The sequence below is a fragment of the Macaca fascicularis genome, chromosome 7, assembly GCF_037993035.2.
Source record: "Macaca fascicularis isolate 582-1 chromosome 7, T2T-MFA8v1.1".
In the NCBI taxonomy this organism is placed as follows: Eukaryota; Metazoa; Chordata; class Mammalia; order Primates; family Cercopithecidae; genus Macaca; species Macaca fascicularis.
This window is the reverse complement of record NC_088381.1, coordinates 18,643,336-18,653,604: the sequence shown is the minus strand read 5'-3', so window position 1 is coordinate 18,653,604 and position 10,269 is coordinate 18,643,336.

The following is a 10,269-nucleotide window of genomic DNA, read 5'->3' as shown; positions in this document are numbered from 1 at the left end:
TGTTTTATTTTATGCTGGGCGTTTTACATTATTCCCCTTAATTCTCACAGCTGCCTAATGTGTTAGGTAGAATTACCGTCTCCGTGTCATCAATAATGAAACTCAGGGGTGGGAAAGGAAAAGAACAAAGCATCCCGTGACTCGTCTGCCGGGCCCTGGTGTCTGCCTGATGCACACAAACTTCACAGAACGCCCGCGTCAGGCAGGGTCACCGTGCCCCCATGATGCAGCAGGACAGAATCAAGGCCACTCCATAAATATGCCTGAGCGTGGACAAAAAAACGAGGTCACTGTGAAACCACAAAAATGGCCAAACAGTGCCCTCTCCTGTTTCACACGAGAGACTGCTGTTTCCCTGCCAGGCTTTTCGTACCTCCCCTGTTCTTCCACCTCCTGGATACAAATTGTGAAGATCCCCAATTGTAGACTCACCCCACTCCCCAACAGCACCCAATCCTCAGAGAAACACTTTGCTTCCTTGAACATTTCCTAATATCACCCCTACAAATGCCCAAATCCTTCAGTAAGCACCCCTCACCCCCACAACACACTTAATGAGACTCTGCGCTGCCCCCTAGTGTGCAGTCTTCTTAGTGCAGTGGGTACCAATTAACTCCAATTTGCTTGACTGCGGGGCTGTTCTTGATGGCCTCTGGCTGGTAGGCGTCCACAGGGATTAAATAACTTGCTAACCTCAAAGGTGGCGGATCCAGGACTGGAGCTTCTGACAGCCACACCACTCTGCGTCTTTGGTCACTGACTTTGTAACATGCCCTATTCACAGTTTAGAATTAACCTCACCCAAAGAGAGGTCCAGCCTCTGCCCTTGGCTAGTGGGAGGTGACCTGTGGGTCCTGGAATGTCCTGTGTGACAGGAGTGTCTTTGTTTGCTGGGGGGCTTTGGAGACTAAAGGTCCATCACACAGGCAGCGTCTGATCAAGCCTCAGTAAAGCCTCTGGGCACCAAAGGCTCAGGTAGACTTTCTTTGTGGACAACGCCCTGTACGTATCCTCACACATTGTGGCCCAGAGGAGGCAACGCTGTCCAGAACCCCAAAGGGAGAGGACGCCTCCCTGGAAGCTTGCGACTGGACCCCTCCCAGATTCTGCCCTAAGTGTTTCTTCCTTTGGCTGATTTTCATTTGTATCTTTTCGTGATCATAAAACTGTAATCATAAGTTTAGTGCTTTCCTGAGTTCTGTGAGTCACCCTAGAAAATTACTGAAGCTGAGGGTGCTTGTAAGCACCCCCAATTTTTGTAGCCAGCTGGTCTGAAGTGAAGGTGGCCCTGGGGACTCTGAACTTGAGGCTGGTGGCTGAAGTTGGGGCAGTCTTGTGGGGACTGTTCCCTCGGACAGGACAGTTTGGTAACCTCTGCTGCAGAGGTCAGACGTCCAGGAAGATGTGGTGGTCTGGAGGACTGTGCTCCCAACCTCAGGGTTTGGCCAACTGCAGGCACTCTGGAGAGCGAGCCAGCACAGTAGAAAAAAAAGAGACCTTTTCCGTTTGGTGAACTTCCAATAAAGCCAGCCAGACAGCTGAGGAGAGTGGCTGGGCTGAGGCTCAAAGCCACACCTGGCATGTGAATGTGGGTGTTTATCTGTCTCATACACCAGCCCCCCACTAGCTGCTGTCACCCCAGCCCCTGACTACCTGAACACCCGGAGGCCCTCCCAGCCCCACACTGACCTGGGTGAGGACCGTGACTCCAAGCTGTCAGGCCCTCACACAAAGGCATCAATGTAAATTGCACAGTGCTTTTCCTGCAGCCTGTGGGCCCCTCCCAGGGCCGGCCCAGAGACAGGAAGACAGCAGGCTATCTGTCAACAGTCCCAGGACATGGCTGGCACTCTGCCCTCTGCTCACCACAGGCTGTGGGCAGGGGAACGGCGAGCAAGATGGACTGAGAGACGCTCCCTTTTCCTCAGCGAGTTGGATTTATCTCAACTATGCAAGAATGCTTTTATATTAGAATATTTACAATTTTTAAAAAACAATGTATAAACAAATGAGAACAATAATATAAAAGTAATTGCTTGATAAAATTCAACACAAACTCGGAAATTATGAACAGCTGTTAATAAATTAGGGCATCTGCATAACTTGATGTAGGTAACTGTGCTGGTTCGTTTTATGTGTCAACTTGGCTGTGCTCCAGTGCCCAGAGATTTGGTTTAAAAGTATTCTAGGTGCTTCTGTGAAGGGACGTGAGCATTTAAATTACTGGATTTTAGACTGAGTGCAGTGGCTCATGCCAGTAATCTCAGCACTGTGGGAGGCTGAGGCAAGAGGATCATGTGAAGCCAGGAGTTCAAGACCAGTGTAGGCAGTAAAGTGAGACCCTGTCTCTATAACAATAATAATAATTATAAATAAATTAGTGGATTTTGAGTAAAGTAGGTTATCCTCCACCATGTGGGTGGGCCTTAACCAATCAGTTGAAGACCTTAATAGACCAAAGACTGACCTCCCTGCAGCAAGAAGGAATTCTGTTGGCAGAGTGCCATTGGACCCCAACTACAACTCCTCCCTCGGTCTCCAGCATGCCAGCCTGCCCCATCAGACTCTGGACTCAACAAGCCTCCACCATGTTGAGCTAATTCCTTAAAATACATGTCTTGGCTGGGTACGGTGGCTCACGCTTATAATCCCAGCACTTTGGGAGGCCAAGGTGGGTGGGTCATCTGAGGCCAGGAGTATGAGACCAGCCTGGCCAACATGGTGAAACCCCATCTCTACTAAAAATACAAAAATTAGCCAGGCATGGTGGCACATGCCTGTAATCCCAGCTCAGGAGGCTGAGGCAGGAGAATTGCTTGAACTCGGGAGGTGGAGGTTGCAGTGAGCTGAGATCGCACCATTGCACTCTGGCCTGGGTGACAAGAGCAAAACTCCATCTCAAAAACGAAAACAAAAATAAACAATAAAAAAAGTCTCTCTCGCGCCTCTCTCTCTCTCTCTCTCTCCCCCTCTCTCTCTCTCTGTTGGTTCTGTTTCTCTGTAGAGCATTGACAAATACAGTATATATTTGATGAAAAAACCAAACCTGTCATCCTGAATAGTGAAGTGAACTCCTAGATTCATTTCCTTACAGCTGAGGAACAAGATCAGGATGCCCACTATCTCTGTTGCTTGACAATGGTTTTCTGGAGCTCATTCAGTTTCTGTGGGTCAGGAATTGAGGCATGGCTTAGCTGCCCTCTGCAATCAAGGTGTTGGCCGGGGGCTGTACTCACCCCGAGGCTCAGCTGGGGAGGGATCTGTCTCCGGCTCACACATGTGGCTGCTGGCAGGGGTCAGCTCCTCGTGGGCCATGTGTCCCGAGGCCGCCCTCAGTTCCTTGCCACATGGGCCTGTCCATGGGGTAGTCACAATATGGCAGCTGGCTTCATTGATGTGAACAAGCAAGAAGAACTCTGAGAGGAGGAAACAAAGGCCCAAATTCCATAATAGAGCAGGTTTAGGGGCTTAAGGAAGATGGAGATCCACAGAAGACTCTGAAGGCTGTGGCCTGAAAGGCCGGTGGTGGCGAGCATGATGAGGCACTCTTGAGAGGCTCCCGGTCTTGGCAGAGGGTGCAGTTTGAGGAGCTGTCCTCCTGTGGGCTACCTCTGAGAAGCCATGTTGTCAGCAAGAGGAATGAGCTCATGGAGGTGATCCCAGAAGTATGCACTCAACATTATAGGGGAAAGATCTGGAGGACTGGACAAGCTATGATGTTAAAGACCACAAGAGTGGCAAGGAAGAGGACGACAGGGCAGCCAGAGCCCACACAATCAGAGGTCAAGGCCCGATGGGATCTCAGGGACCTTCAGCTCTGCCACACTCACCCAAGATGAAGACTCAGACACTTGGGATGTGAAGTCTCTTGTCCAAGGTCACACAGCAAGCCCAGGGCGCGTTGGTCACTCACTTTTTGTTTGCTTTTTGTTAGAGACAGTCTTACTCTGTTGTCCAGGCTGGAGTGCAGTGGCGTGATCATAGCTCACTGCAGCCGTGATCTCCTGGGTACAAGTGATCCTCCTGCCTCAGCCTCCAGAGTACCTGGGACAACAGGTGTGCATTATCCCACCTAGCTAATTTTATTTTTTGTAGAGACAGGATCTCACTATTTTGCTCAGGTTGGTCTCAAATTCCTGGCCTCAAGCAATCTGCCCACCTTGGCTTCCCACATGCTGGGATTACAGGTGTGAGCCACCAAGCCTGCTCGACGCTTACTGTTTTGGGCCGTCTGTGGTCATTACCCTTCTTTTAGGAGCAGTACCCCTATTTCCCTGGGAAGAAATCCCCTTGACTTCACTCTCAGCCTGAAAGCTTAGGGCAGTGACTGACTGCACCCTAACTCGAGGGATGGACTGCATTCCTCTGGCCACAGAGATTAGCATAGGCATGAGCAGGTGACCAGTGACACACCAGGAGGCTTTTTTAAAGCTGCAGAGAGAGACACTCCCTCCCACTGGACTCAGACCTGGGCACCGCAGGCAGAAGTGACTGCCACTGTCTGTTCCCGAGGAGGGAAGAGTCTGTCCAAGGATGGAAAGAAAACGGGGGTGTGGCCACTGTGACCGAGAGATCCACAGGGCTATGTGGACAGCGCTTAGGCTAAGATTCAACCAGTCCCCTCTAACCTGCTCCATCATTCATCCCAATACAATTCTCCTCTCTACCCCACCTTTTTTTTTTTTTTTTTGGCTTGATATCACTTGAGTTTTTCTGTCACTCATAATCCTGAATCCTCCTTTAAATACAGAAAAAGATTTTAATGCAGCAGAGAGGGTTGGGCTCAGAATTCTGGTCACAAGGAAAACCAAACCAGAGGGCAGGCCGTTGCCACTGAGCCATCAGTGAAGGCTTCTCGGATTAGATGGATCCTGTAGAGTCATTTGTGCGCACGTGCACCGGGAAACCTATGAAAGCGTTTGTGGTGGCACTGTTTGCATAGGGGAGTAGATTGACGAATGACCACACATTCAAATAGTGGAATGCTGTACAGCAGGGAAAAATAATGAACGACAGCTTCATACATTAACATGGATGAATCTCAAAAACACAATGTTGAATGAAAAAAGAAAATAAGTATGATTGCATTTGGATCAGGACCCAAATATCTCAAGCATAACAATATGTTATTAGCAATACATACATATGTAGTAAACATATAACAAAAAGTGAGGAAATGACAAAATTCAGATTAGTTATCATTACAGGGAAGGTTATGATTAGAGGGGGATACAAAAGCATTGGTAATATTATTACTATTATTATTATTTTTAGACAAGGTCTCACTCTGTCACCCAGGCTAGAATGCAGCAGCATGATCTCAGTTCACTGAAACCTCCACCTTCCAGGCTCAAGCGATCCTCCCACCTCAACCTTCCAAGTAGCTGGGACCACAGGTGCACACCACCCCTCCACCACCTGCTAATTTTTTTTTTTTTTTTTTTTTTTTTTTTGGAGAGATGGGGTGTCGCCATGTTGCCCAGGCTGGTTTTGAACTTTTGGGCTCAAGCGATCCTCCTGACTTGGCCTCCCAAACTGCTGAATTACAGATGTGAACCACCGTGCCTGGTCGGTAATATTCTATTTTAAGGAGAGGGAGGGAGGTTTGAGTACATGGGTATATATTTTGTTACTCTTCACATTTTATATATGAATATGTGATCTATATTCTTTTGTATTTATGAAGCATTTCATAATAAAAATAAGTAAGTCTTAGGATTAGAACTTGGGAGGCAATTTGGCAGCTCGTGGAACAAAGAGAATGGCAAGGGCTGTCATTTGCGGAGCACAACCTGTGAGCTGAATGCTTCCAAGCATCCGCATTTTCATATTGAGTTTTCACAACAGCCACAGTGAGGTATGTGCTGTGCTCAGCATTGGGTTCTGAGGTCAGGTTGGTGAAATAACCTGCTCAAAGCCACAGAGCCAGCAGGAGGTGGAACCAGGATCCGAATCCAGGCCACCTGCCTGCAGAAGTCACATGCTGGGCTACCGGACGTGCTGCCAAGGCCTGTTTTCACAGGCAGGACAAGCCCCTGTTAATCCTTAATCCCAACGCAGGGCTCTGGTTTGCTGGATTCGCCGACGCATCATAAGCCAGGAGACCTAACGAGTTTCTCATCCTCGCACAGGATCTAGGACAGCTGAATCTGTGGTGCAATTTGGGCCTGACTTGCCCAAGATTGAGGGGGAAAGGCAGCTTGCCTGGAGCCAAGGGGGTTCCTGAGATGGGAGATTTTCAGTGCAAAAATGGAGAAGCGGGGCAAGTTGGTTATTCTACCTGCCACCTGGTCATGAGCAGCCAAGGAGGGACGGAGGACAGGCCAGCCTGACACTGCCTGGGCACAGAAAGATGGGGAAGACACACACGTGAATCCCAGCCGCTAGTACAATGTGCCCCAGATAATGCCTTGGGCTTCTACTAGTGGGAAAAACAGATTGTCCCCCTGGTGGGTATGGACGGGGGAAGAGGAACTAGAAGTATGTACCTCCCAGCAGAGAGCTGCAGGAGAAAGTGGGAGCTGTTCTCTGACTCCAGCCCTCCTCGGGGCGGGGGCTGGTCTGTGGGAATGAACCTTGAGTGAGCGTGGAACAGCCAGGTGCCTCCAATCGCAGGGGGCAGAGGAGACCGGGATCGTGGGAGAAGCCATCCTGGCTCCATTCACCTTGAAATGATTCCTGAAGGTCTGCAAGCTTCTGCTTCCTCGTCTCTAAAAGGTGACAACGATGGCACTCCGCAGCACTGCTGGAGGGATGGCGCTGAATACTGTATGTGAAGTGTTTGGTATGATACCAGAAACAGGAAGTACTTGATAAATGGTAGTTCTTTAAAATTTTTTATCATTATTTTAGAGATGGACTTGTATCCTGATTGGATACAATGCCATGGAGATGGAGCACTTTTATTCACATAAATGATTACTGGTTTAAGTATAAATTATGTCCTGGGTTGTGACGCTTGCTGTAATGCCTGGTTTGAAAACCAGCAATTAACCTTTTCTATGAGGTAAGATTGCAGTTCAGGTGGCTGCCACCAGGGGGCTGTGTTGCCAAGTGACTGTGTTGCCAGGACAATTATTTACCTGGAGTAGTGGACCCCAGGATCACAGGACATACTCGTCACTCTGTAAACCTTTCCACAAAATACGCTCTTATTTATAGAAGTCCTGCTATGTTGCTCAGGCTGGTCTCGAACTCTTGGGCTCAAGCAATCCTTCTGCCTCAGCCTCTCAAAGTGCTACGATTACAAGCATGAACCACTGCACCTGGCTGAAATAACACTTTTAAACTCATGTAACAACCTTATATATTAATTAGCAGCCAGCATTTACACCTATATTCAAAGAAGGACATGATTCAAAGCAAAATTCAAAGACATAAATGCCTAGCTAAAGTCTCTCACAGTACTGTCACAACCCAATGGCACTTGGGATTTTCCTCTTCACGGCTAGGGTGTCCCTCAACAGTAAAATGGGCAAATAAAGTTTGGTGTATTCATACAATGGAATATTATGCAGCCACGAAAACAAACACTGTGTATTACCCACAGTATGGATGGGTTTCATAAACATAATGTTAAATGTAGGAAGCAAGGCATGAAAGAATAAAATATTGAACAGCTGCGTTGGTATAAAGTTCCAAAATTGATCAAACTAATTACATTAGCAGAAATCAGGATAGCACTTACCTTTGGAAGACAGGAGCGCCACGATTGGAAGCAAGCCAACGAGGGTTTCTAGGATGCTGGTGACGTTCTGTTTCTCAATCAGGATGCTTTTTACATACGTGTATTCAAAAGGGAAACTTCGTGAAGCTGCACATTGTTTTTCTTTATGCAGTATACTATTTTATTTTTTAAACGTGAGCCTATAAAAATGATTATTGGCCGGGTGTGCTGGCTCATAGCCTGTAATTCCAGCGCTGTGGGAGGCCAAAGCAGGTGGATTGCTTGAACTGGGGAGTCTGAGGCTACAGTGAACTATGCTTGCATCACTGCACTCCAGCCTGGGCCTGGAGTGACCCTGTCTCTAAAAAAAAAAAAAACACATAAATAAATAAATAGAAATGAGATTCTTGAAGAAAATAATAAACAGTGTTATCTCTGAAAGGTGAACTTAAAGGCATCTTTCATTTTGCTATAAGTATTTTCGTTTTTAAAACAAATTTTAGATTCTGGGGGTGCATGTAGAGGTTTGTTACATGGGTATATTGCATGATACTGAGGTTTGGGCTCTACCCAAATAGTGAACGTAATACCCAGTAGGCAGTTTCTCCACCCTTCTCCCACTCTCTCCCTCCCTGCTTTTGGAATTCCCAGTGTTTATTTTTCCCATCTTTGTGTCTGCCACTTACAGGTAAGAACACATAGTATTTAGTTTTCTGATTCTGTGTTATTTCAATTAAGATAACAGCCTCCAGCCTTACCCATGTTACTGCTAAGGACACGATTTTGTTCTTTTTAATGGCTGTGTAGTATTCCATGTTGTATATGGACCACATTTTAAAAAAATCTACTTTTGATGGGCGCCTGGGTTGATTCCATGTCTTTGCTCTTGTGAATAGACACTGCACACTCATCATTCATGCAGTTTTCTGTGTATATGTCTCGCTTTAAGAGTTTACTAAGGAAAAGAAAATCTGAGGGTGTCATCATCTGTATAGTGGAGCACAGCAACCTATGATTTGTGCCTGCCAAGTAAGTGTTCCTGTCACTCTTCTCTGTTGATGACTCCTGCCCAGCGGCCCCAGGCGAGAGGGTGTGACCAGGACTGGCCTATCTCAGTGTGTCATCTCCTTGCCACTGGGGATTGCCTAGGGGTGGGGGGAGACACCTAACTTGAGCAAGCTCATCTGAGCCCTCCCCTATTATAAAGCTTCCTGTTGAAAAACTTCTCCCTTGATGTTGGGGTAGCTGAGCCTGGGCTGCCAGCGGCTGTATCCCCACCAGTGGAGGGGGGCTGTCTACAGCAGGAGAGAATGAGGCCAATGGGCGAAGGGGGACAGAGGAGACAGGGGCAGGACAAAGAGTCCTGGCCGCTGCCAATCCCAGGTTCTGTTCTTCCTCAACTTCCCGGAATCTTCCTTGTGTCAAACCTGTGAGTTAGTTCGGCCTCTTGCCCAGCTAGGTGAGGCAGTAAATTGCTTTTTATGCTTCAGCTTGCTTAGTTTGGCTCCTACCTATGACTGAGGGAGTCTTGACTAATCCATTACACAACTGGGTGGATGGCAGGGGCACTTACTGAAGCAGGCACGGCCAGAGGAGGCGGAGAAAGTGTGAGCTGGCGAGCCACATCATCCAGGAAGGGGTGGGCGCTCCTCGACGTCAGGAGGCTGTCACAACCCTGACGCAGGTGTTTTACATCATCTTTGTCTAGGCCGGGGCGATGACTTGTCCCCAAGGTCAGGATACATACTCCCTACTCTGGAACTCACCTTGAGATTATATTCTTTCTCATTATTGATCGAATTGACTTCTAAGTCTTGAAGCCTTCAACCTTTGAGCTTAGACACGTTCCTTTCCTTCCTGGACTTCTCCCATCAGCGATAACCAGGAAAGTCCCAGGGATACTGATTAACGTCCCGAGGAAAGGAAACGGGACAACCTCCCGTTGCCAAGGCTTTCAGCAGACCCCTCGCCTGCTTTTGCTCGGTACCACACGGTGTCAGTGCTGAGACATAGATAAGCCTATGGCGCCGGTGGTGCGCGGCTCCTGTCATGCAGCCCTGGTGAGGACACACAGACGCCACGCTGCGCTGGCCGATCTGGGTAGCCTGGCCACGCACCCCCCAGCACCTGCTGCCTGGCTCGCCCCTTCTTGCCCCGTCTCTAGGAATGAAACTGGGAGGGCTTTGCAGACCACAACCCGAAGGCTCTGTGCCGGGGCAGGTGACTTTGCTCACCCACCATCCTCAGGCACATTCCCCAAGGCCGGCCCTGCCAGGGTGGCAGCTCAAAGGGTTTCTGCACGCATCAGCAGCCGCGCTGGGCCCCCAGCTACCTTTCTCCTCTTTCTGCATTCTGCCCCTGGAATGGGGAAAATTCTAATGGGCCAAGCTCTATCCCCATTTCCAACTGTGTGATGAGGAACACTTAAGAGGGGGGAGGGGAGGACAGAAAGTTGCTGAGTCCATCACCCTAATAGCTGGTTCTGGAAGGAAAGTTAGAAAAATGCCTCCCCTCCCCTTCATGGGATACAAAACAGTCAATATAGCTTATTTTTGTAAAAACGATCATTTTGAGATCATTGTAGAAGTTGCGAATGTATCTGT